The sequence below is a fragment of the Papio anubis genome, chromosome 6, assembly GCF_008728515.1.
Source record: "Papio anubis isolate 15944 chromosome 6, Panubis1.0, whole genome shotgun sequence".
NCBI lineage: Eukaryota > Metazoa > Chordata > Mammalia > Primates > Cercopithecidae > Papio > Papio anubis.
The window spans coordinates 26,783,147-26,806,161 of NC_044981.1; the positions used below are offsets into that span (position 1 = coordinate 26,783,147).

The 23,015-nt window shown below is 43.0% G+C and overlaps 1 long non-coding RNA gene and 4 other non-coding genes across 5 annotated transcripts; 2 read left to right on the top strand and 3 right to left on the bottom strand.

Moving 5' to 3' along the window:
* Positions 1 to 616: 616 nt before the first annotated feature.
* On the bottom strand, positions 617 to 699 carry TRNAL-UAA. Its single transcript has one exon. It is a non-coding gene; the product is annotated as a tRNA-Leu (tRNA).
* Positions 700 to 5,249: 4,550 nt separating this feature from the next.
* On the top strand, positions 5,250 to 5,322 carry TRNAV-AAC. The gene has a single exon. It is a non-coding gene; the product is annotated as a tRNA-Val (tRNA).
* An 11,032-nt stretch (positions 5,323 to 16,354) lies between these two features.
* Positions 16,355 to 17,635, bottom strand: LOC108585398. The gene is made up of 2 exons (XR_001901638.3): positions 16,664 to 17,635; positions 16,355 to 16,562 (listed from the first exon to the last, which is right to left on the bottom strand). It is a non-coding gene; the product is annotated as an uncharacterized LOC108585398 (long non-coding RNA).
* Positions 17,636 to 19,889: 2,254 nt separating this feature from the next.
* On the bottom strand, positions 19,890 to 19,962 carry TRNAR-ACG. The gene has a single exon. It is a non-coding gene; the product is annotated as a tRNA-Arg (tRNA).
* Positions 19,963 to 21,328: 1,366 nt separating this feature from the next.
* TRNAR-ACG lies at positions 21,329 to 21,401 on the top strand. Its single transcript has one exon. It is a non-coding gene; the product is annotated as a tRNA-Arg (tRNA).
* The last annotated feature ends 1,614 nt before the right edge of the window (positions 21,402 to 23,015 follow it).

Genomic DNA, 23,015 nt, shown 5'->3' on the forward strand with positions numbered 1-23,015 from the left:
CCTTCCTTCCTTCCTTTCTTCTCTCTCTTTTTTTTTTTTTTTTTTTTGAGACGGAGTTTCGCTCTTGTCACTCGGGCTGGAGTGCAATGGTGCGATCTCGGCTCATTGCAACCTTCACCTCCCCGGTTTAAGCGATTCTCCTGCCTCAGCCTCCTGAGTAGCTGGGATTACAGGCACCCGCCACTACCCTCGGCTAATTTTTGTATTATTAGTAGAGACAGGGTTTCGCTATGTTGGCCAGGCTGGTCTTGAGCTCCTGACCTCAAGTGATCCGCTTGCCTCAGCCTCCCAAAGTGCTAGGATTACAGACGTGTCAATGTACTTGGAATACATCCCACAGTGATAGAAATGTATTCAGGACTTGAATACACTGTGCTGTTAGGCTATAGGAATTGTGGGAAGAGGCGCCTCCTACTTAATACTGCTCAGGAAGCAATTTCTTTGAAGATTAAAAAAAAAATGTTGTGTTGGGCGGAATATTATTTAATAACCCTCGTTATGTTTTGAAGCATTTACACTCAAAGTGAGAAGGTTGTCATACTAGTTCTTTGTGTAAACATACTTAGCTTCCAACTTTGTGCCAGAAATCGCAAACGTCAAAACATGCACCAACACCTACCGGGAGTGGGGCTCGAACCCACGCGGACATACGTCCATTGGATCTTAAGTCCAACGCCTTAACCACTCGGCCATCCCGGTGATAAGCTGTACTTTGCTTGTCAATGTTTACTAGGCTAGAATTTGTAGTTTCTGGAAGACTATGAATAATTTTATATCCGTGAAAACTAGGACCATGTTTAAAAGAGTGTACAAAGTTAATAAATCTTTCTAATATTGCTTGGAAATAAACAAATGAAAAGGTATATTTCCAAAAGTATGCTTAATCACTAATCTGTGACAGGCACTATACTAGGTGTTAGGGGAAAGACGAACCATCCCTGATTCCTTGGACTTCCATTAAAATGAGGCATGTTGAGGGAAATCCACGCCTGTCAATGCTGGGATCAGAGCTGAATTCTAAAGATTCAGCAACCTCCGCCTCCCGGGTTCAGGCGATTGCTGGGTGCAGGAAAGAACATGTCAGAGAAAAGAGTCTCCCATACATTGACATAGAGAAGAGTTTTTAATTATTCTACTGTTGTGATTTTTTTAAACATGCACTATACAGTATAATCATCTGTGGATTTTGTAAAATATACTTATCAAGATAGTTTAAATGCCTACATATGACTGATAAAAAATAATAGAAACATATGTAGAAAAATAGCATTATTATCTAGGGGACAGAAGAACATTAAACAAACGAACAAACAAAACTAAAAACACAAACAATAAGCCGAGCGTGGTGGCTCACGCCTGTAATTCCAGCACTTTGGGAGGCCGAGGCGGGCGGACCACCTGAGGTCAAGAGCTCGAGACCAGTCTGGTCGACATGGCGAAACCCCATCTCTACTAAAAAATACAAAAATTAGCCGGGGGTGGTGGTATGTGCCTATAACCCCAGCTACTCGGGAGGCTGAGGCAGGAGAATCAGGAGAATCGCTTGAACCTGGGAGGCGGAGGTTGCAGTGAGCCGAGATCGTGCCACTGCACTCCAGCCTGAGCAACAGAGCAAGACTCCGTCTCAAAACACACACACACACACACAGACACACACACACACAGACACAGTAAAGCAAAACACTGATATAGTCTGCTGCACCCAAATCAAAGAAAGCCACAATGGAAAAGTAAATAGACAAATACAACCAAAGTAGAAGATACTTGAAATGTTTACAAATGAAAATAACTTAATCTACATGATATAGTAAGAAGCCATTAAAATCAGCAAGATCAAACAGCAGACTTAATAGAAAATGTGTAAAGAAGCTAGGCGCGGTGGCTCACGCCTGTAATCCTAGCACTTTGGGAGACCGAGGCTGGCGGGTCACAAGGTCAGGAATTCGAAACCAGCCTGGCCAATATGGGGAAACCCCGTCTCTACTAAAAATACAGAAATTAGCAGGGCGTGGTGGCGGGAGCCTGTAGTCTCAGCTACTCGGGAGGCTGAGGCAGCAGAATTGCTTGAATCCAAGAGGCAGAGGTTGCAGTGAGCAGAGATCGCACTGCTGCACTCCAGTCTGGGTGACAGAGTGAGACTCTGTCTCAAAAAAAGAAAGAAAAAAAAATGTGTACAGAGTAGGGACAGGGTCCTCATCAAACCCATGATAAGAAGAACCCGAAAAGATTAACATTTTAAATACTTAATAATATTATTAATTTATCAAATGCAAGATAAAATAAGTTATTACTCAACCTACGTTAGACTGGAAGAATTAGAAAGCTTAATGTGTCCATTATTGCAGAAATGGGGATGCGGAAGCCCTCATATCCTGCTGATGGACGTTTATATTAATACAGCCATTTTGGAAAGCAGTCTAATACTTTTTACTCAAGTTAAGATTGTCTCACCCAATGACCTAGGTATTCGGCTCCTAGGTATATATTCCCCCTCATGTCACAAAGATACAGATTATATCATATATGGATGTTAATTGTCTCACTATTTTTCCTCTTCCAGAATCAGATTCAGCCTTGAAGCCAACATTGAACAGTAGATAGGTGAAGTGTGGTAAACACATAATATTAAATATTATGCAACTATGAGATGTGCTGGAGTATATGTACATGTACCAACCTTTCTTTTTTTTTTTTTAGATGGAGTCTTGCTCTGTTGCCCAGGCTGGAATGCAAAGGTGTGATCTTGGCTCAGTGCAACCTCCACCTCCCTGGTTCAAGCAATTCCCCTGTCTCAGCCTCCTGAGTAGCTGGGATTACAGGCACACGCCACCATGCCCACATAATTTAGAAATGAGGTTTCACCATGTTAGCCAGGCTGGTCTCGAACTCCTGACCTTGTGATCTGCCTGCCTTTGCCTCCCAAAGTGCTGGGATTACAGGCATGAGCCATAGCGCGTGGCCGCATGTACCAATCTTAAAAAAGTAATTTTTTTAAAAAAGATACTTAACACCAAAAGATTTTCCCTTATATTAACACTAATCATTCTGCTCTCTGGCATTCAAAATCTTGCTACTTGCTACTGCTCTTCGTTTTCTCATCTTTTCGTCCCTGTGTATTTATGTCTTTAAACACCCTTAATGCTTTGTATAAATGTAGTTTGGAATAAAGAGAAAACAAAAGCTGTGCTGAATTTGCCATCATTATAACTAGGTCTATCTGTGACTTACTATGTTTTTTTATCACCATGGAATCCTAAGGATTGGTAAAATAGTGCATGGAGATAGAGAACCATCATTTTATTGGGGTCAAATACCAAAAAGTCTAGAAAATAAATATTTACATCAAATTTTCTTTCTCTCATTTCACCACTTCAATCTATTGAGGTTAAGTTGAAAGAACAAATATCATATCCAGGGCAGAACTTCATTTGCAAGCTACTTGCTATTTTTTTGACCACTCTTCCTACGTTCTGACAAATGCTGGCTCAGTTACTACTATTCTGCCTTCCTTACCGCTCCAACTTTTCAGAATATAGAGCTAAAAGCCAGACCCACATGAGTTCCCCTAGAAAGACACAAATGCCTTTCTATCCTGGGCATTTTCTATTCCTGGGGTTCTGGACTCAAGGCCTTCTCAGGCCATCTGAATCCCTGGCCTTCTCTTTGTTGGCTGAAGCTGGCATCTTTCTACATTTTCACAGCTTCCACGATAATCTCAGAAATCAGCTGTTAATTCTGTATTCTGAATGTCTGGCAATTGTAAGCACTTGGGCTTTGTAGAAAATGCTTTTAGAGGGCCCTTTATGGAGGCGGGAAAAAAATGAGGCAATGTTAGCCAGCCCCCAGAACCCTGTAGTCTGCTGGAACAGGCAACCAGATGGTAACAACTGTAAAACAATTCTTTGGTCTCTCTATTAAGAAATGTAAAAAGCAGGATAAAGGGATCAGTCCTTGGTTTATTCTGCATCTCCTGCAGAGCAAAACCATGATCTTCTGCATATAACACATAGTGATAATCACTACACTAACACAAAATGTCATAGCTGATGACAGGTACAAATGCTAGAAAAAAAAAAATGGCTACAGTAAAATCCAGGGATAGTCTCACTACAAGATAAAGTAAAGAGAGTGTTTTAAGTGCTAAACAATTCTATATGCATCTCAACTGGCACAAGTCTGAAAGACCCATCAATTAGAATACACTGAGAAAAGGTAAGTTTAGATATCCAAAACGGAACTATTGATTGTTACTTGTTCTCATTTATTCATTCATTCATTCACAAAAGGAATGTTAATTAATTCTCTACTAAAAGTCCTAAGCCAGAGACTGTTAAGTAGCTGTGAATAAAGCAGTGAACACAACAAACAAAATATCCTTTTCATCATGAAATTTATGTTTTAATTCCTATCAAATAGCAGTGGATGATCAAATATGCTATCTTTTGATGAAAATTTTTACCATAATTAGCAGAACTCTTTATCACTTCTTTAGGATTTATAAAATCTGGCCTCCTAGATAATTTTCACTATGCTAAAGATGAGATAATTATGGATGAGGAAGCTTATCCTCATGTTCATATATATATATATATATATAAAACAGCAAAAATACATAGTGTGAGAAGCATATATACATATATACATATATGTAAATACATATATATTTATTACCAATTACCATGTATAATATATAGATATTTGCTCATTGGTAACTGGTTCTAATGAATACAGTTGTTCTGTCTTGATTTTAAACTTCCCCATACATACCCAAGCTATTTATTTCTTGTTATACGCCTTTTCATGAACACCGTCTCTGCCTTTCGTTTCAAACCTCAAGAAAGAGTCTCATTTAGGAGTAAGCGGGACTTTGAATGAATCTGACAGGCTGCTAGCATGAAGAAAAAAATACTCAAGGGCACTAATGTCCTGCCTAATTTTCAGTCATCGGGGGGATGAACATTAGAGCGTCTTATGAGAGCAGAGAGCATAGAACATACCACAAAAAATGAATTGAAATAAAATTTCCCAAGAGACTGCCTATTTCCCTGCCCTGTGCTGCTGAAGGAATTGAAGCTTCGGGAGAAGCATTTGCTTGATTGCGAGTTGTCGGATTTTAAACTATGGATTCTAAGAATTAGAACGTATAGGGGAAAATATTATCCCTCTGCCAAAGATACACCCTGAAGGAACAGATAAATTTAAAGTTCATTATAACTAATTTGAAGGTGAAACACTATCACACCAAGTAAGTTTCCGTGGTGTAGTGGTTATCACGTTCGCCTAACACGCGAAAGGTCCCCGGTTCGAAACCGGGCGGAAACAGTGTGCAGTTTTGTTCTTGAGACGGAGTCTCACTGTGTTGCGAGGCTGGAGTGCAATGGCGCGATCTCGGTGCACTGCAACCTCCGACTCTCTCGTTCAAGCGATTCTCCTGCCTCAGCCTCCCGAGTAGCTGGGATTAGGGGTACGCGCCACGACGCCCAACTCATTTTTGTATTTTTACTAGAGACGGAGTTTCACCATGTTGGCCAGGATGGTCTCAAACTCCTGACCTCGTGATCCACCCGCCTCGGCCTCCCAAAGTGCTAGGATTACAGGCGTGAGCCAGCACGCCCGGCCTATAGTTGCTTTGTAAAATTCTGAATCTGTTTCCTTATATGTGTGGGTCTGTGTATACACACACATTTTATACATATATAAACATGTATATATATTATATATATATATTTTTTGAGACGGAGTTTCACTCTTGTTGCCCAGCCTGGAGTGCAATGGCACGATCTCGGCTCACTACAACCTCCACCTCCCTGTTTCAAGCGATTCTCCTGCCTCAGCCTCCCTAGTAGCTGGGATTACAGGTATGAGCCACCATGCCCAGCTATTTTGTAGTTTTAGTAGAGGTGGGGTTTCTTCATGTTGGTCAGGCTGGTCTTGAACTCCCTACCTCAGGTGATCCGCCCGCCTTGGCCTCCCAAAGTGCTGGGATTATGGCGTGAGCCACCGCGCCCTCTCAGTCAGAACTTTCAATTAAAATAATAGTAATATAACAAGAGCAGAGCTAAGACTGATTTTCTCACCCAGCCCTCTCACCCAGCCCTCAACAGATACTCGAGTTCACGTAGTACCTGTTCCATTAAAGATACTATGCCTCGGCCGGGCATGGTGGCTCACGCACCTAATCCCAGCACTTGGGAGGCCTAGGCGGGTTAATCATCTCTAGTCAGATGTTCAAGACCAGCCCTGCCAACATGGTGAAATTCCATCTCTACTAAAAATATAAAAATTAGCTGTGCTTGTTGGTGCTGAAGCAGCAGAATCACTTGAACCTGAGAGGTGGAGGTTGCAGTGAGTCGAGATCCCACTGCACTCCAGCCTGGGCGACTGAGGGAGACTCTGTCTCAAAAAAATAAATAAAAATAAAGATAAAAATAAAAAAGAGATACTGCACCCCACTGGCGTTGGCCTTCTATAGGAAGAGATGCAGTACTCTTCTGTTGAGGGCAGGGAGAGTTAGTGCAGTAACTTAAGTTTTTAAAAGCTCTTTCGACAGTTCAGTGGAGAATATTTTGTAGAGAGAAAAGAATGGAATTAAGGAGATCTGTTAAGTTCCTTTCATCAGAGATGACTGTGACTTGAACAGTATGGTGGCAGTTGAGGTGGTGGGAAGTAGTCAGAGTCTGGTTATATTTTAAAGATAGAATCAAGAGGAATTTCAGAGAACATGGACGTGAAGAGTGAAATAATAGAATTGGTGATAACTCTGAAGGTTTTTTTTTTTTTTTTTTTTTTGGGTCTGAAAAAATGAAAGGATGTAGTTGCCATTAACTGAGAAAGAGAAGACTGGGTGCAGCAGGATTATTACGAGAAAAAAATGAGAGTCCTGTTTTAGACATGCTAACTGGTATAGCATAAAACATTTAAGTATAATGCTGAGGAATCACTTGAATACACAAATCTGGAGTTTAATGGAGTGGTCTAGATTGCAGATTCAAATTTATGGGTGGTAGTCATATAAACTTTATGTATGCCATGAAAATAGATGAGTGAGTGTATATAGGAAAGAAGTCCAAGGACCAAGCCCTGAGGTATCCCATCATAAAGCTGGCTTTATGCCCAGGCTTGAGTGCAGTGGCGCGATCTTGGCTCACTGCAAGCTCTGCCTCCCGGGTTCAAGCCATTCTCCTGTCTCAGCCTCACGAGTAGCTGGGACCACAGGCGCCCGAGACTACGCCCGGCTAATTCTTTTGTATTTTTAGTAGAGACGGGGTTTCACCGTGTTAGCCAGGATGGCCTCGATCTGCTGACCTCGTGATCACGCGCCTCGGCCTCCCAAAGTGCTGGGATTACAGGCGTGAGCCACCGCGCCTGTAACTTGAAATAGGTTCGTTGGAATGTAACTCCACCATAAGTGGAGGTACCTCTGTACATAGAAATACAATAGATTTTTATTTATTTACCTTTTATCTCACAGTCTTACTATAGCCTTTTATTATTCTATTTTAGTTATTTTGTTATTTTTAGGTTACATTTATTTATATTTATTTTGGGTTATATTTATTTTTTATTTTAGATTCTTTTGCATTTTCTCGATAGACAATCATGTTGCCTATGATTAGAAAGAGTTTTATCTATTCCTTTACAATCTAAACTGTGTGTTTTTATTTATTTGTCTTGTGTAATTACGTTAAATAGGACTTCTAGAACAATGTTGAATAAGAGTGGTAAGAGGCCGGGCGTGGTGGTTCCTGTCTGTAATGGCAGCACTTTGGAAGCCGAAAAGGGTGGATCACGAGGTCAGGAGATCGAGACCATCCTGGCTTAACACAGTGAAACCCCGTATCCACTAAAAATACAAAAAAATTAGCTGGGCGTTGTGGCGGGCGCCTGTGGTCCCAGCTACCCGAGGCAGGAGAATGGCGTGAACCGGGGAGGCGGAGTTTGCAGCGAGCCGAGATCATGCCACTGCACTCCAGCCTGGGCAACAGAGGGAGACTCCGTCTCAAAAGAAAAAAAAAAAAAAAAGAGTGGTAAGAGCAGATATTCTTGTCAGACATTTCCTATATTGAGAAGTCATTTAGTCTTTCACCATTAAGTATGATATTACTTTTTTTTTTTTGCAGATGCTTTTTATCAAGTTGAAGAAGCTCCTCTCTATTCCCAGTTTACTGAATTTTTTAAAAAATCATAAATAGTTGTTGAATGTTTTCCTACGTCTGTTGAGATGATCGTGTGGTTGAACCTTCTGGCCACCAGAATCATGAGCCAAATAAGCCTCTTTTCTTTATAAATTACACAGGCTTAGGTATTCTGTTATAGCAACCCAAAACAGACTGAGACAGGCAGACTCCGTGATCAGGGTCTCTGAGGTTGGACTTTCTTAGTCATTCTGCCTGCTCCCAGAAGTTGACATTCTCTAATATTCTATACCTAATACTCCTTTAAAGTAGAAATTTTCATTCTTTTTTACTTTCTTCAGCTCCTGTGAATTTTCTGCTCTCTGGATATAACCATGTTTGCTGCTACTCCCTAAGTGTTTAAGTTTGCTTTCTTTAGGGACAGGCTATTCTCTCTGTCAGCCCTGTTCCACTGAAAGGGGCTTTCTCTGATCCCTAGCCCTGCTCCATCATTTCTTATGAGCATGGGTTCTACATCTGTAGACTCAACCAACCAAGGATCAAAAATATTTGAAAAAAATAAAAACAACAATGCAACAGTAAACAAACAAACAAACAAAAAAAAAGTATAGCAACTATTTACATAGAATTTACATTATATTTGGTATTATAAATAATCTAGAGATGATTTAAAGTATACAGGAAGATGTGCATAGGTTATTTTATATAAGGGGCTTGAGCATCAGTGGATTTTGGTATTCTTGGGGGTCCTGGAACCAATTCTCCTGGAACATGGAGGGCAGTAGTTCTTTGAGAATTGTGAAGAGAAGCCTGCAAAAGTGTGAAAACTCTTCTTGAGTACTTGATCCTAGGGGTTCTAGAATTTCCTTCTCAGACATAGACACTTAGACTAAATTTAGCAAGTCATAAAATACTGAATTTTTGCTGAATTTTTCTTAACCTCTTGCATGGAGGCCTCATCATCATCCTATTGCTATAAATGAGTCAGTATTCATTTCCCATTTCTACTTGGGAGCACCTATTTTTCCATAGATTTCAGGCTACGTGGTTGCTCTGAGACCTCAACTCTTTCATGGGTTCAAGGAAAATTATGCTTTTCTAGACTATCCGGACTTTTTCTTTCTTTTTTCTTTTCTTTTTCTTTCTTTCTTTCTTTCTTTCTTTTTTTTTTTTTGAAATGGAGTTTCACTCTTATTGCCCAAGCTGGAGTGCAATGGCTCGATCTTGGCTCATTGCAACTTCCACCTCCTGAGTTCAAGCAATTCTCCTGCCTCAGCCTCCTGACTAGCTGGGATTACAGGGGTGCGCCACCATGCCTGGCTAGTTTTTTTGTATTTTTAGTAGAGACAGGGTTTCACCATGTTAGCCAAGCTGGTCTCAAACTCTTGACCTCAGGTGATAGGTGATCCGCCCACTTCAGCCTCCCAAAGTGCTGGATTACAGGTGTGAGCCACCATGCCTGGCCTATCTGGACTTTTTCATTGTTAGATTAGGAGCAATATTCTTTCCAACTTTCTACATTCTAGGTAGAGGCTGGAGTCCCTTTGGGATTTTAATCTGAGCATAAAGGATAGCATCCTCTTCATTGTCTACTGTATTATTTTGCTAATCCTCTGAATATCAAGCATTATGAAGAATCATAGTAAGTTAGAAATAGACTTGTTTACAATAATGGCATATTGAAGACAGGCATCTGATGTTTTTCTAGCCAAAAATTCAGAGACAGAGAGAGAAGAAACAGAAGAAGGAAGGAAAGAAAGAAAGAAAAAAAGGAGAGAGAGCCGTTCATAAGTACAGAAGGACAATAATGGGAAAGGAGAAAGCAGTAGCAAAATTCTGAAAACTAAATAGCAGAAGGTTAGTGTGATACACAAGGAAAGTTTCACTTTAAGCCAGAATTGGGAAAAGCCAAAGAAGAATATAACTTACCTTGTGAAAGCCAACCCCCAAAATTTCAGGAATTGGTGGTGTTTGTGTACATGTAGTGAACAGGAGATTGAAAATAGATCTCGTTTAATTTAATGAGGAAATTTAGAGTTATATAACCCCTTGCTCAGTTTCAGAATATGAAGGAAATTTATAGCAGAATATTTAGAAGACGATTCTATTAAGTGAGTAACATGGACACTCACTAGCCTGGAGGAGACTAACAAATTTGAAAGGTGTACAACATCCTACAAAGTAATGGAACTTTACCTTATTTTGTCTCCAATTCATTTTTAGGACTATGATCTCCCAGTTGACTGGAAGTTGATTTCTGGAAATCTGCTCAACCCTCTTACTGATCCTTACTGATTCCCTGACAGTGGAGGTTTCTCCCAACCACAGTGTTCCAGCCATGTAAATCAAAAGTTATTTTTCCTTTTAAGAACCACACTCAAGTGCTCTGAGCTTCTGATCAGGCCGGGGTTAGCAGGTGTGAAGGTGGACAGTGATACTACCAAATGAGGATAAAGATCTCAGTTCCACACTTGGCCTTCTCTAAAACCACCTCAGCTGCTGGTCAAAGGTGAGAGTTTGGGCTCCTGACTGGGCCTTTCAGGTGGGGAATGAGGGAGTAGGGGTATTGGAGTTCAGCGTTTTCTGTAGTGTTCTGTTGGAATAGAGAATTATTGTCTACAAGTTTTCTGTCTTGCTAGGCTGCTCTTTTCCTTGTCATTTGGTTAAAGAAAGCTGGCTTTCTTGTGGCTTTTTTGTCTGTATTAACGGGTTGTTGGCTTCTCCGCACTCAGTCCAGGATACATGAAATTAAAAAAAAAAAAAATTAGAAAATTTACCACCGTCTCTTTCCTCTGGTTGAAAGATCTCCTGCCAGTTTGCCTTCTCTCCATTTTTCGAAGTCTTCCTATGTTTGTTTTATACATGATGTCCAGGGTTTTTAACTGTGTTTGGTGGGAATGATAGGAACAATATGACTACATTGTCTTCTCAATCAGCATTTTATTTTATTTTAATTTTTTTGAGACAGAGTCTCACTCTATCGCCCAGGCTGGAGTGCAGTGGCAGGATCTCAGCTCACTGCAACCTCCGTCTCCCAGTGTTCAAGCAATTCTCCTGCCTCAGCTTCCTGAGTAGCTGGGATTAGAGGCACGTGCCACCACAACCGGCTAATTTCTTTTTTTTTTTTTTTTTGGTATTTTTAGTAGGGGCAGGATTTCTCCATGTTGGCCAGGCTGGTCTCAAACTCCTGGCCTCAAGTGATATCCCCACTTTGGCCTCCCAAGTGTTGGGATTGCAGGCGTGAGCCACCACGCCCAGCCTCAATCAGCATTTTAGTCTCCTATTCTTAAATATATGTATCAAAGATTAATTTGTCTCCTCCCCTCTCTACCAAATTCATATGTTGAAGTCCTAATACCTACTAATTGAGAATGTGACTATCTTTGGAGATAGGGCCTTTGAATGAGGTATTTAGAATTGGCCATAATCCAGTATGACATGTCTTTGCAAGAAAAGATTAGGACACAGACACACCCAGAAGGAAGACGATGTTAGGACATGGAGGAGATGGCTATCTGCAAACCAGGGAGAGAAGCATAAAACAAACAAACAAACAAACAAACAAATCTTGTTGACACCATAATCTCTGACCTCTAGCCTCCAGAAATGTAAGAAAATAAATGTCTGTTGTTTAAATCACATGATCTGTGGTACTTTGTTATGGCAGTGATAACAAACTAATACAATGTGTATAGTGCAAGGATCACCAAAGATATATAGAGAGAGAGGTGAGGGAGAGAGAGAGATGGAGGGAGGGAGGAAGAATACAAAAAGAGATTTTTAAAATACAATTTAAGGACACAGACTGCAGCAAAAACTTTACACCATATATCATATTATATCATATCTCACTAATATCTTCAGAAGGGAGAGAAACAATACTGTATCCAATAACAAGGACTAGGATCCAATGAAGAAAAACTTTCATAAAACCAAAAAAAAGCATGGGTGCGGTGGCTTACACCTGTAATCCCAGCACTTTGGGAGGCTGAGGCAGGCGGATCACCTGAGGTCAGGAGTTTGAGACCAGCCTGACCAACATGGAGAAACCCCGTCTCTACTAAAAATACAAAATTAGCCCAGCATGGTGGCACATGCCTGTAATCCCAGCTACTCAGGAGGCCGAGGCAGGAGAATCGCTTGAATCCGGGAGGCAGAGGTTGCAGTGGGCCGAGATCGTGCCATTGCACTCCAGCCTGGGCAACAAGAGCGAAACTCTGTCTCAGAAAAAAAAAACAAAAAAACCCAAAAAAACAAAAACCCAAAAAAGAGGTTTTGGAAATCAAAATTATGTTAATAGGAAATAATTTAAATATGAAGTAAATGTATTTGATGATAGAGTATACAAAAACTGCATGTGGTGTTTCAGGTTCAGTCAGATTGGCAACTTTAAAGGACATATATGTGGCTTAGCCCAAAAAAAGGAGAACTAGAGGAGGAGAGGATAAACCAATCATCCAGAAATACCTAAAGTGCATTGAAAAGAGGCTGGGTGCAGTGGCTCATGCCTGTAATCCCAGCACTTTGGGAGGCTGGGGCGGGCGGATCATTTGAGGTCAGGAGTTCTACACCAGCCTGGTCAACAAAGTGAAACCCCATCTCTACTAAAAATACAAAAATTAGCCAGGCCTGGTGGCGGGCACCTGTAATCGCAGCTACTTGGGAGGCTGAGGCAGGAGAATTGCTTGAACCCAGGATATGGAGGTTGCAGTGAGCCGAGACTGCGCTATTGCACTTCAGCCTGGAAGACAAGCAAAACTCTGTCTCAAAACAAACCAACAAACAACAACAACAAAAAAGACACAAAAGAACAAGTGGGGTGCAATGACTCACCCCTGTAATCCCAGCACTTTGGAAGGCCGAGGCAGGTCGATCACCTGAGGTCAGGAGTTCAAGACCAGCCTGGCTAACGTATAGTGAAATCCCGTCTCTACTAAAAAAAAATACAAAAATTAGCTGGCCGTGGTGGCAGGTGCCTGTAATCCCAGCCACTTGGGAAGCTGAGGCAGGAGAATCACTTGAATCAGAAAGACGGAGATTGCAGTGAGGCGAGATCCTGCCACTGCACTCCAGTCTGGGGACAGAGCAAGACTCCGTCTCTCAAAAACAAACAAACAAAAACCAAAAAAACCAAAAAGAACAGAAGAAAAAGACAAGAGCACATATATGGATCACTCACTATTTAAATGTGCATAATTGATGGTATCTAGTTAGCAGTTTTCAGGTGTTATGAGTTGGAAGATACTGTTTGGGGGCACTGCTCTGGGACCCTACTCATTATGGAGCCATCTGTGCCAGTGATTGCTTTTATTACGTCTCAACCTGCAATTCATCCTTTTAGACTGCTTTTTGAAATGGGATCTGGGCCCTTTAATTTTTTTTTTCTTGTGCCAGCTGGCACTGAATTTTGTCAGTTGTGGGTGCTGGAGAGACTTTGTAGGAGGAAGAGAGTTTTGCTTTCTGGTTCCAGCAGCTCCTGCGGACCTCTCAACTTCTGCAGTGTCCAGCTCTATTCTATTGACTTCCATGAAAGTGGAGAAAAGAAAGTGGAGACGGGCGCGGTGGCTCACGCCTGTAATCCTAGCACTTTGGGAGACGGAGGTAGGTGGATCAGCCGAGGACAGGAGTTCCAGACTAGCCTGACTAACATGGCAAAACCCCTTCTCTACTAAAAACAGAAAAAAAAAAAAAAAAAAAATTAACTGGGTATGGTGGCGGGCGCCTGTAATCCCAGCTACTTGGGAGGCTGAGACAGGAGAATCGCTTGAACCCGGGAGGTGGAGGTTGGGTGAGCCAAGATTGTGCCATTGCACTCCAGGCTGGGCAACAAGAGTGAAACTCCGTCTCAAAAAAAAAAAAAAAATTGTGGAGATCATACAAAATTGAAAATGTTGATTTCCAGTAACTACTGGAGTTCTTATTGCATGTTCTCAAATGGTAAAGTCATAAATAAAAGACAAAATATTCAATGATTGCAAAAGAAATCATTGATAATCTTATTGTATTATTGTATAGACAAGGACATTGTCATCAGAGGAAAACCCTAATTATTATTATTTTTTTTTTTTGGAGACAGAGTCTTGCTCCCAGGCTGGAGTGCAGTGGCTGCCATCTCAGCTCACTGCAACCTCTGCCTCCCAGGTTCAAGTGATTCTCCTGCCTCAGCCTCCTGAGTAGCTTGAGATTACAGGCGCCTGCCACCACGCCTGGCTAATTTTTGTATTTTTAGTAGAGACAGGGTTTCACCATTTTGGCCAGGCTAGTCACGAACTCCTGACCTCAAGTGATCCACCCGCCTCGGCCTCCCAAAGTGCTGGGGTTACAGGCATGAGCCACCGCACCAGACCTGAAAATTCTAAAGTTTTTTTTGTTCCCAATAAATAATTGACAGTGCTTTAGTCACACCATGTAGGAAGTGATTGTTCACATGGCTTCCATCATGTAGCATATTCCATCCAGTCTTTCCTCCTGTTTTCCTTGAAGACTTCTTGCCACCCTCAAAAACTAAATTGATGAACTAGACCTCAGGCTTTTTAGTCTTCCACACCATATAACAAATGAATAACACAGATGTCATCAATAATAAATTCCTTAAACTGTATTCTACAAAGATAGAGCTACACTTGTAAAATTTACAAAGCCTATAGAAAGCCCTACCAAACTGAAATCCAGTATCTTCAGTTTACTAAGCAAGCTCTTTAACTAGCCAACCCATACAGCTCTCTTGAATGAAAAAAGAAAAGCAGGAAAAGAAATTTAGTATGAGGAGTTTACCGTTTTTACACACTAGAAATTGGTGTAAGAGAGGCCAGGCTCAGTGGCTCACTTCTGTAATCCCAGCACTTTGGGAAGCTGAGGCGAGTGGATCACATGAGGCCAGGAGTTCGAGACCAGCCTTATCAACATGGTGAAACCCCATCTCTACTAAAAAACACAAAAATTAACTGGGCATGGTGGCGGGCACCTGTAATCCCAGCTACTCAGGAGGCTGAGGCAGGAGAACTTCTTGAACCTGGGAGGCGGAGGTTGCAGTGAGCTAAGATTTCACCATGGAGTGCCTAGGCAACAGAGCAAGAAAATATGTATTTATTGATGAAAAACAAATGCAATACGACAGCATTATAGAGTCTGGAGTCTGCTCAAAGGGACTGTGCCCCTGGTAAATTGATAGCACTTTACTGATGTTACCACATCAATAACCACAAGAAGATGTGAGAATTAACATACAATATCATATAGTGGGTAATTTTATGTTTTCTAGTAATATAAGAAAGTAGAGTTAAGCAAGTGAAATTAATTTCAATTTTTTTTTTTTTTTTTTTAAGAGAAGGGGGCTCGCTGTATTGCCCGCGATGATCTCAAACTCCTAGGTTCAGGAAATCCCCCTTTCCACAGCCTCTGGAATAGCTGGGATTACAAGAGCATACCACTGCGCCCAGGTACTTCTAATATATTTTAACTCCTCATATTATCATTTAAACATGTTATCAAGAAAATATGAGATTTCTTTTTTCTTTCTGTTTTTGTGCTACGTTTTTGAAATATGCGTGAGCGGCTGTTGCGGACAGTGCTGCTCTAGAATACTCAGGGGAAAATAAAGTATTTTAACTTCAAATACAATCTCTGTAGTTTTTCAGCAGAGTGGGATGGGGGCCCAATGTGCTTAACATATCGAAGGTCAAAGGCTTCTTTTCCTTAGTATAATATTTTCAATGTTCATTCATGTTGTAGCCTGTATTAGAATTTCATTTCTTTTTATAGTCGAGTAATACTTTTTTTTTTTTTTTTTTTTGAGACGGAGTTTCACTCTCATCGCCCAGGCTGGAATGCAATGGGGCCATCTCGGCTCACTGCACCCTCCGTCTCCCAGGTTCAAATGATTCTCCTGCCTCAGTCTCCCGAGTAGCTGGGATTACAGGTGGCCACCACTACACCAGGCTAATTTTTGTATTGTTAGTAGAGACCGGGTTTCACCATGTTGGCCAGGTTGGTCTGGAACTCCTGACCTCAGGCGATCCACCTGCCTCGGCCTCCCAAAGTGCTGGTATTACAGGCGTGAGCCATCGCACCCGGTCGAATAATACTCTTTATTTGAGTTTTTTTTTAGTTGTCTTTCCAGAGATCTCTTTCAGCCAACTTTTTTCTCAGTGTCAGTAAAAGACAGGAGATTAAGAGAATGCAATTTCAGAAGAGAACATTTTGTTTAAGGGGGAGACGTCTTTTTCAAAAAATTTATTTATTTGATTAGAGACGAGGGTCTCATTCTGTTGTCCAAGCTGGCCTTCAGTTCCCGGCCTTAAGCGATCCTTCCGCCTCAGCCTCCTGAGTAGCTGGGTATAGTTACAGGGTCACACCACCACGCCCAGGTTGGTATTGTCTTTCTATGATGAAGCCACCACAGAACATAACAAAACAATGCGACGAAACCTACAAGTTATTAAAAACGAAAACAGAAATAAAAATCTTGAAAGTAGAAGGGAATTACCTCGGTTGGTTAAAGCCCAGTAATATAAGACTGTGAGTCTCACCCCTGGTAGACGCTCAATTTTTCGCCTTCCACCGTGGAAGTTCTCTGTTGGTGTCAGTTGCAAAAAGTGGACGATAAAAGAAAACGCACGAATACAGTGCTGGTTACAGTCTGCTCGGCATCACCCAGTTAAAAATTAATGGGCCTCATCAAAGAATCGACCTAGAATCACTGGAGGTAAGTCCCAGAAAACTGGGTATAATACTCCTTCTCAGGGATTCTCCAGCACGCTAAAGTTTGAGTAGCATTTTACCGAGCTCCGAATCCTTTGGACCGTCCCCCACACCCACCGCTTTTTTACCGGCTCACAGCCAAGAGAAAGTGGATCCAATGAGGTCTAGGCGCGTGGAGAGTTCGTTGAGTTCCCAGCACCCATCACATCGCACATTGTCCATCGTCGATACACTTCTGTAAGATAAATATTGAGAATACCACAAATTAAGGTGTCTTTTGCTTGTGCGTGTTCTCTTTCCTGCGACACCTTGATTTCCTTTGCAAGTTCCTGCACAATGCCCCAGGCGTCGGGGATCAAATTCAGAAACATCTGGAAAGGACAGCCATCTGTTTTATCAGACACCGCCCCAAGAATGTCTCTTCCTTACACCCTCTCCCTCTTGTTGCATGTTTAACGTTTGTCTGTGATCCTTTTCAAATCTGGTTTCTTAGTGTCAGTCTGTAGCAGGGAGGCTCGCACGCTCTTCTTGGTGCGATCATGGGGCGGGATGGGGAGATCGAGGTTGAATCGCGTTCGCAGGCATGGGACTGGGCATTACCAAGATCGCCGAACTGAGGGCCTAAGGGAGACACTGATATCTATTCTTCACAGCCGCGTCTTTCTTGATGCAATTTTTCTCCAGGCGATGTCCCTTCTTTTTCGTCCAGGACCTATGCTCAGGGACAAAGTTGTGCAGGAAAGGGTCTGAAGAGTGGAAATCTGCCCAAGGCGGGGGAAAATCAATGAAGAAATTGTCTGGGTAAGCATAGGCACAGAATAAACAAACAAACAAACAAAAAGATACTTGATTTAAAATAGTAAAAAAAGTGGTCGGGCGCGGCGGCTCACGCCTGTAATCTCAGCACTTTGGGAGGCCAAGGCGGACGGATCACCTGAGGTCAGGAGTTCGAGACCAGTGTGGCCAAATGGCGAAACCCCATCTCTACTAAATATATCCCCCCAACCAAAAACAAAACAAAACAAAACAAAACAACAACAACAAAATAGCCGAGCGTGGTGGCATGCTCCTGTAATCCCAGCTACCCAGGAGGCTGAGGCAGGAGAATCGCTGGAACTCGGGAGGCAGAGGCTTCAGTGAGTCGACATCGCGCTACCGCACTCCAGCCTGGGCAACAGGGCAACACTCCGTCTCAAACAAAACAAAACAAAACAAAACAAAACAAAACACAAAACAAAACAAAACAACAAAAACCAAAACAAAAGTAAAAAAAAAGAAAAAAGAAAAATGTCGGTCGGTCGCGGTAGTTTACGCCTGTAATCCCGGCACTTTGGGAGGCTGAGGCGGGCGGATCACTTCAGTTCAGGAGTTCGAGACTCACCTGGCCAACATGGCGAAACCCCGTCTCTACTAAAAATTCTCCTTCCTTCCTTCCTTCCTTCCTTCCTTCCTTCCTTCCTTCCTTCCTTCCTTCCTTTTTTTTGGTTTTGTTTTGTCGGGTTTCGCTCTTGGGGGTCGAGCTGGAGTGCAGGGGTGCGATCTCGGCTCCCTGCAACCTCCGCCTCCCAGGTTCAAGCGATTCTTCCGCCTCAGCCTCCCGAGTAGCTGGAATTACCGGCGCCCACTACCAAGCTCGGCTAATTTTTGTATTTTTAATAGAGACGGGGTTTCACCATGTTGGCCAGGTCAGTCTCAAACTCCTTACCTCAAGTGATCCGCCCGCCTCGGCCTCCCAGAGTGCTGGGATTATAGGCGTGAGCCACCGCGCCCCTCCTAAAAACACAAAAATTAGCCAGGGCTGGCGGCGGGCACCTGTAGTCCCAGCTATTCCGGAGGCTGAGACACAAGAATGACCTAAACCTGGAGGCGGACGTTGCAGTGAGCCGAGATGGCGCCACTGCACTCCAGCCTGGGCGACAAAGGGAGATGCAGACTCAAAAGAAAAGAAGAAAAGTCGGTCGGTCAATACTTTTTTTTAATTTGGATTTTAAAAATTAAGATATAATTAACATAACATAAAATCCAACTTTTGAAAGTGTACAATTCACTGCTATTTAGTGTATTCACAGACGTGTGCAACTATCACCATTATTTAATTTCAAACCATTCTCATCACCCCAAACAAACTTTATACTCATTCCCCTTTCTCCAGCCCCTGCCAAATATTCACACTTTCTCTCTTTACATATTTGTCTATTCTGGAGATTTCCTATAAATGGAATCATACAATATGTAGCTTTTCGTGTTTGGCTTCTTTTCCTTAGCATAATATGTTCAAGGTTCATTCACTTTGTAGCACGTATTGTAACTTTATTTTATTTTATTTATTTTGAGACAGTGTCTTGCTCTACAGCCCAGGCTGGAGTGCAGTGACCCCATCTCGGCTAACTACAACCTCCGCCTGCCGGGTTCAAGCGATTCTCCTGCCTCAACCTTACGAGTAGCTGGGATTGCAGATGGCTACTTTTAGTATTTTTAGTAGAGCCATGTTTAGTACAGCCGTGTTGGCCAGTCTGGTCTCGAACTCCTGACCTCAGGTGATCCGCCTGCCTCGGCCTCTCAAAGTGCTAGGATTACAGACGTGAGCCACCACGCCTGACCTAGAACTTTATTTCTTTTTGTCGTCGAATGTTTGAATTTTTTGAGTTGTCTTTCCAGGGATCTCTTTGAGCTAACCCATTTCTCAGTATCAGTTGGGGGAAAAAAAGGGAGAGATTTTAAAAAATGCAATTTCCAGGCCGGACGCGGTGGGTCAAGCCTGTAGACCCAGCGCTTTGAGAGGCCAAGGCGGGCGAATTGCCTGAGCGCGGGAGTTTGCGACCAGCCTGGGCAACACGGTGAAACCACCGTCTCTACTAAAATACAAAAAATTAGCTGAGCCTGGTGGCGTCCGCCTGTAGTACCAGCTATTTGGGAGGCTGAGGCAGGATAATTGCTTGAACCCGGGAGGCAGAGGTTGCAGAGTGCCGAGATGCAGCCACTGCGCTCCAGCCTGGGCGACATAGCGATACTCCGTCTCAAAAAAAAAAAAAAAAAAAAGCCAAAATTAGCCCTCGAGCCAGCCAGGAGTCGAACCTAGAGTCTTCTGATCCGTAGTCAGACGCGTTATCCATTGCGCCACTGGCCCGCGGTTGTATCTGCGATTACTGGCCCATCAGTCTGCATCTGTCGATTATCGTTGATGTGCCGGCTGCTCTTGCTCCGTCCCCTTCCCCTCCCCCACCGCCTTCCCCTTCCCCTTCCCCTTCCCCTTCCCCTTCTCCTTCTTCTCCTTCTTCTTCTTCTTTCTTTTTTTTTTTTTTTTTTTTTTTTTTAATAAGACGGAGACTCGTTCTCTCGCCCAGGCTGGGGTGCAGTGCCGCGATCTTGGCTCACTGCAAACCCCGCCTCCCGGGTTCAAGCGATTCTCCTGCCTCAGTCTGTTGAGTAGTTGGGATTACAGGCGCGCGCGACCACTCCCGGCTAATTTTTGTATTTTTAGTACAGATGGGGTTTCACCATATTGGCCAGGCTGGTCTCCAGCTCCAGACCTCGGGTGATCCGCCCGCCTCGGCCTCCCAAAGTGAGGGAATTACAAGCGTGAGCCACCGCCCCCTTGTGTCTATTGTACTTGTGAAAGCTTCATTAATTTATGCAGTCGGTTCATCTGCTCATTCATTAAATAATTTCATTTTTTAAAAACATACTTGTGTTGGATACCGATGCTTCGTGTGGAACAGTAGTCAGAGATGCAAATACTTTTAAATTTTGAGATAATGAAAAAGAAAATGGAATACTTTACTGAGTTATACATCGTATGTTTTCCATTTCATTCTCCAAAGAACCATAACAAAAGAAACACAACCAAAGAATCGTTACAGAGGAAATAATTTCATACTTTATGCAACAGAAAAGACATTAAGAAACATCTCCCAGGCCGAGTGCCGTGGCTTACACCTGTAATCCCAACACTTTGGGAGGCAGAGGCAGGTTGATCACTTGAGGTCAGGAGTTCGACACCAGCCTGGCCAATATGGTGAAACCCTGTCTCTACTAAAAACACAAAAAATTAACCTGGCGTGGTGGCGCGCACCTGTGATCCCAGCTCCTCGAGAGGCTGAGGCAGGAGAATCGCTTGAACCGGGGAGGCAGAGATTGCAGTGAGCCGAGATCGTGCCACTGCACTCCAGCCTAAGTGACAGAAGGAGACTCCGTCTCTAAAGAAAAAAAAAAAAAAAACCGCAAAGAAAAGAAAAAAAAGAAAGAAGCGGGCACATCAATTAAAAAAATGTGAACGACAGTAACTCTATTACGTACATGATGTTCCAAAGCAGAAAATTTCTTTATAAATATAACTATCTGAAGGGAGTGAAACTTGTTTAAATTGACCACAAAGAAAATCGCACTTTGCCAGAATCCGCAGTCTTGTTCAATGTGTGTCTGGTTGTATTGCAAATCAACTATTTTCTTAGGGATCCTAATGAAGAATAGATACTCGACAGACTTTCGCGGACGGGCCAGTGGCGCAATGGATAACGCGTCTGACTACGGATCAGAAGATTCTAGGTTCGACTCCTGGCTGGCTCGGAAACTGTTTTTCTTCCCCCTGCCAGACGAAGTTTAGGCCTGTCTCCCAGGCTGTGTACTGCAATGGCGCAATTTCGGCTCACTTCAACTTCCGCCTCCCGGGTTCAAGCAATTCTCTTGCCTCAGCCTCTCGAGTAGCTGGGATTACGGGCGCCTTCCACCACGCTCGGATAATTATTGTATTTTAAGTAGAGACGGGGTTTCACCATTTTGGCCAGGCTGGTCTCGAATTCCTGGCCTCAGGTGATCTGCCTGCCTTGGCTTCCCAAGTGCTGGGATTACAGGCGTGAGCCACCGCGCCCGGCCTTTTTTTTTTTTTTTTTTTTAAAGAAAAATATATTCCTGTGTATTTTCCTTTTTTTCTTTTTTTTTTTGAAATGGAGTTTCGCTCTTGATGACCAGGCTGGAGTGCAATGGGGTGATCTCGGCTCACCACAACCTCCATCTCCCGGGGTCAAGCGATTCTCCTGACTCAGCCTCCCGAGTAGCTGGGATTACAGGCATGCGCCACCCACGCCCATCTAATTTTGTATTTTTAGTAGAGACAGGGTTTCTCCATGTTGGTCAGGCCGGATTCGAACTCCCAACCTCAGGTGATCCGCCCGTCTCGGCCTCCCAAAGTGCTGGGATTACAGGCGTGAGCCACCGCGCCCGGCCCTGTTTTCTAATGAAAGACAGAAACAGGGCTGGGCGTGGTGGCTCACGCCTGTAATCCCAGCACTGGGGAGGTCGAGGCAAGAGTATCACGAGGTTAGGAGATCGAGACCATCCTGGCTAACACGGTAAAACCCCGTCTCTACTAAAAAATACAAAAAATTAGCCCAGCGTGGTGGCGGGCGCCTGTAGTCCCAGATACTTGGGAGACTGAGGCAGGAGAATGGCGTGAACCCGGGAGGCTGAGTTTGCAGTGAGCCGAGATCACGCCACTGCACTCCAGCCTGGGCGACAGAGCAAGACTCCGTCTCAAAAAAAGACAGAAACAGGTTCTTAAAGTCCTTTGGAAGAAAATTGATCTGATTTGGCTCTTCCCCTTGCACCATACTGCTGCACAGCACAATCCTAAACTTTAAGTCTGGTTTAACGGTAAGCATCAAACTGAAATTTGAGAGACCTTAAGTCTCTTCGGAAATTGCTTTTTTTTTTTTTCTTTCTTGAGACACACTCTGGCACTGTCTCCCAGGCTGGAGTGCAGTGGCGCCATCTCAGCTCACTGCAACCTCCACCTCCCGGGTTCAAGTGATTCTTCCACCTCAGCCTCCCGAGTAGCTGGGATTACAGGCGCGGGCCACCATTCCCGGCTAATTTTTGTATTTTTAGCAGAAACGGGGTTTCACCATGTTGGCCAGGCTGGTTTCGAACTTCTGGCCTCAGGTGATCCGCCTGCCTCGGCCTCCCAAAGTGCTGGGATAATAAGCATGAGCCAGCGCCCCATTGTGTCTATCGCACTTGTGAAAGTTTCATTAATTTATGCAGTCGGTTCTTCTGTTCATTCATTAAATAATTTCATTTTTTAACAACATACTTGTGTTGGATACTGATGCTTCGTGTGGAACAGTAGTCAGAGACCCAAATACTTTTAAATTTTGAGATAATGAAAAAGAAAATGGAATAAAA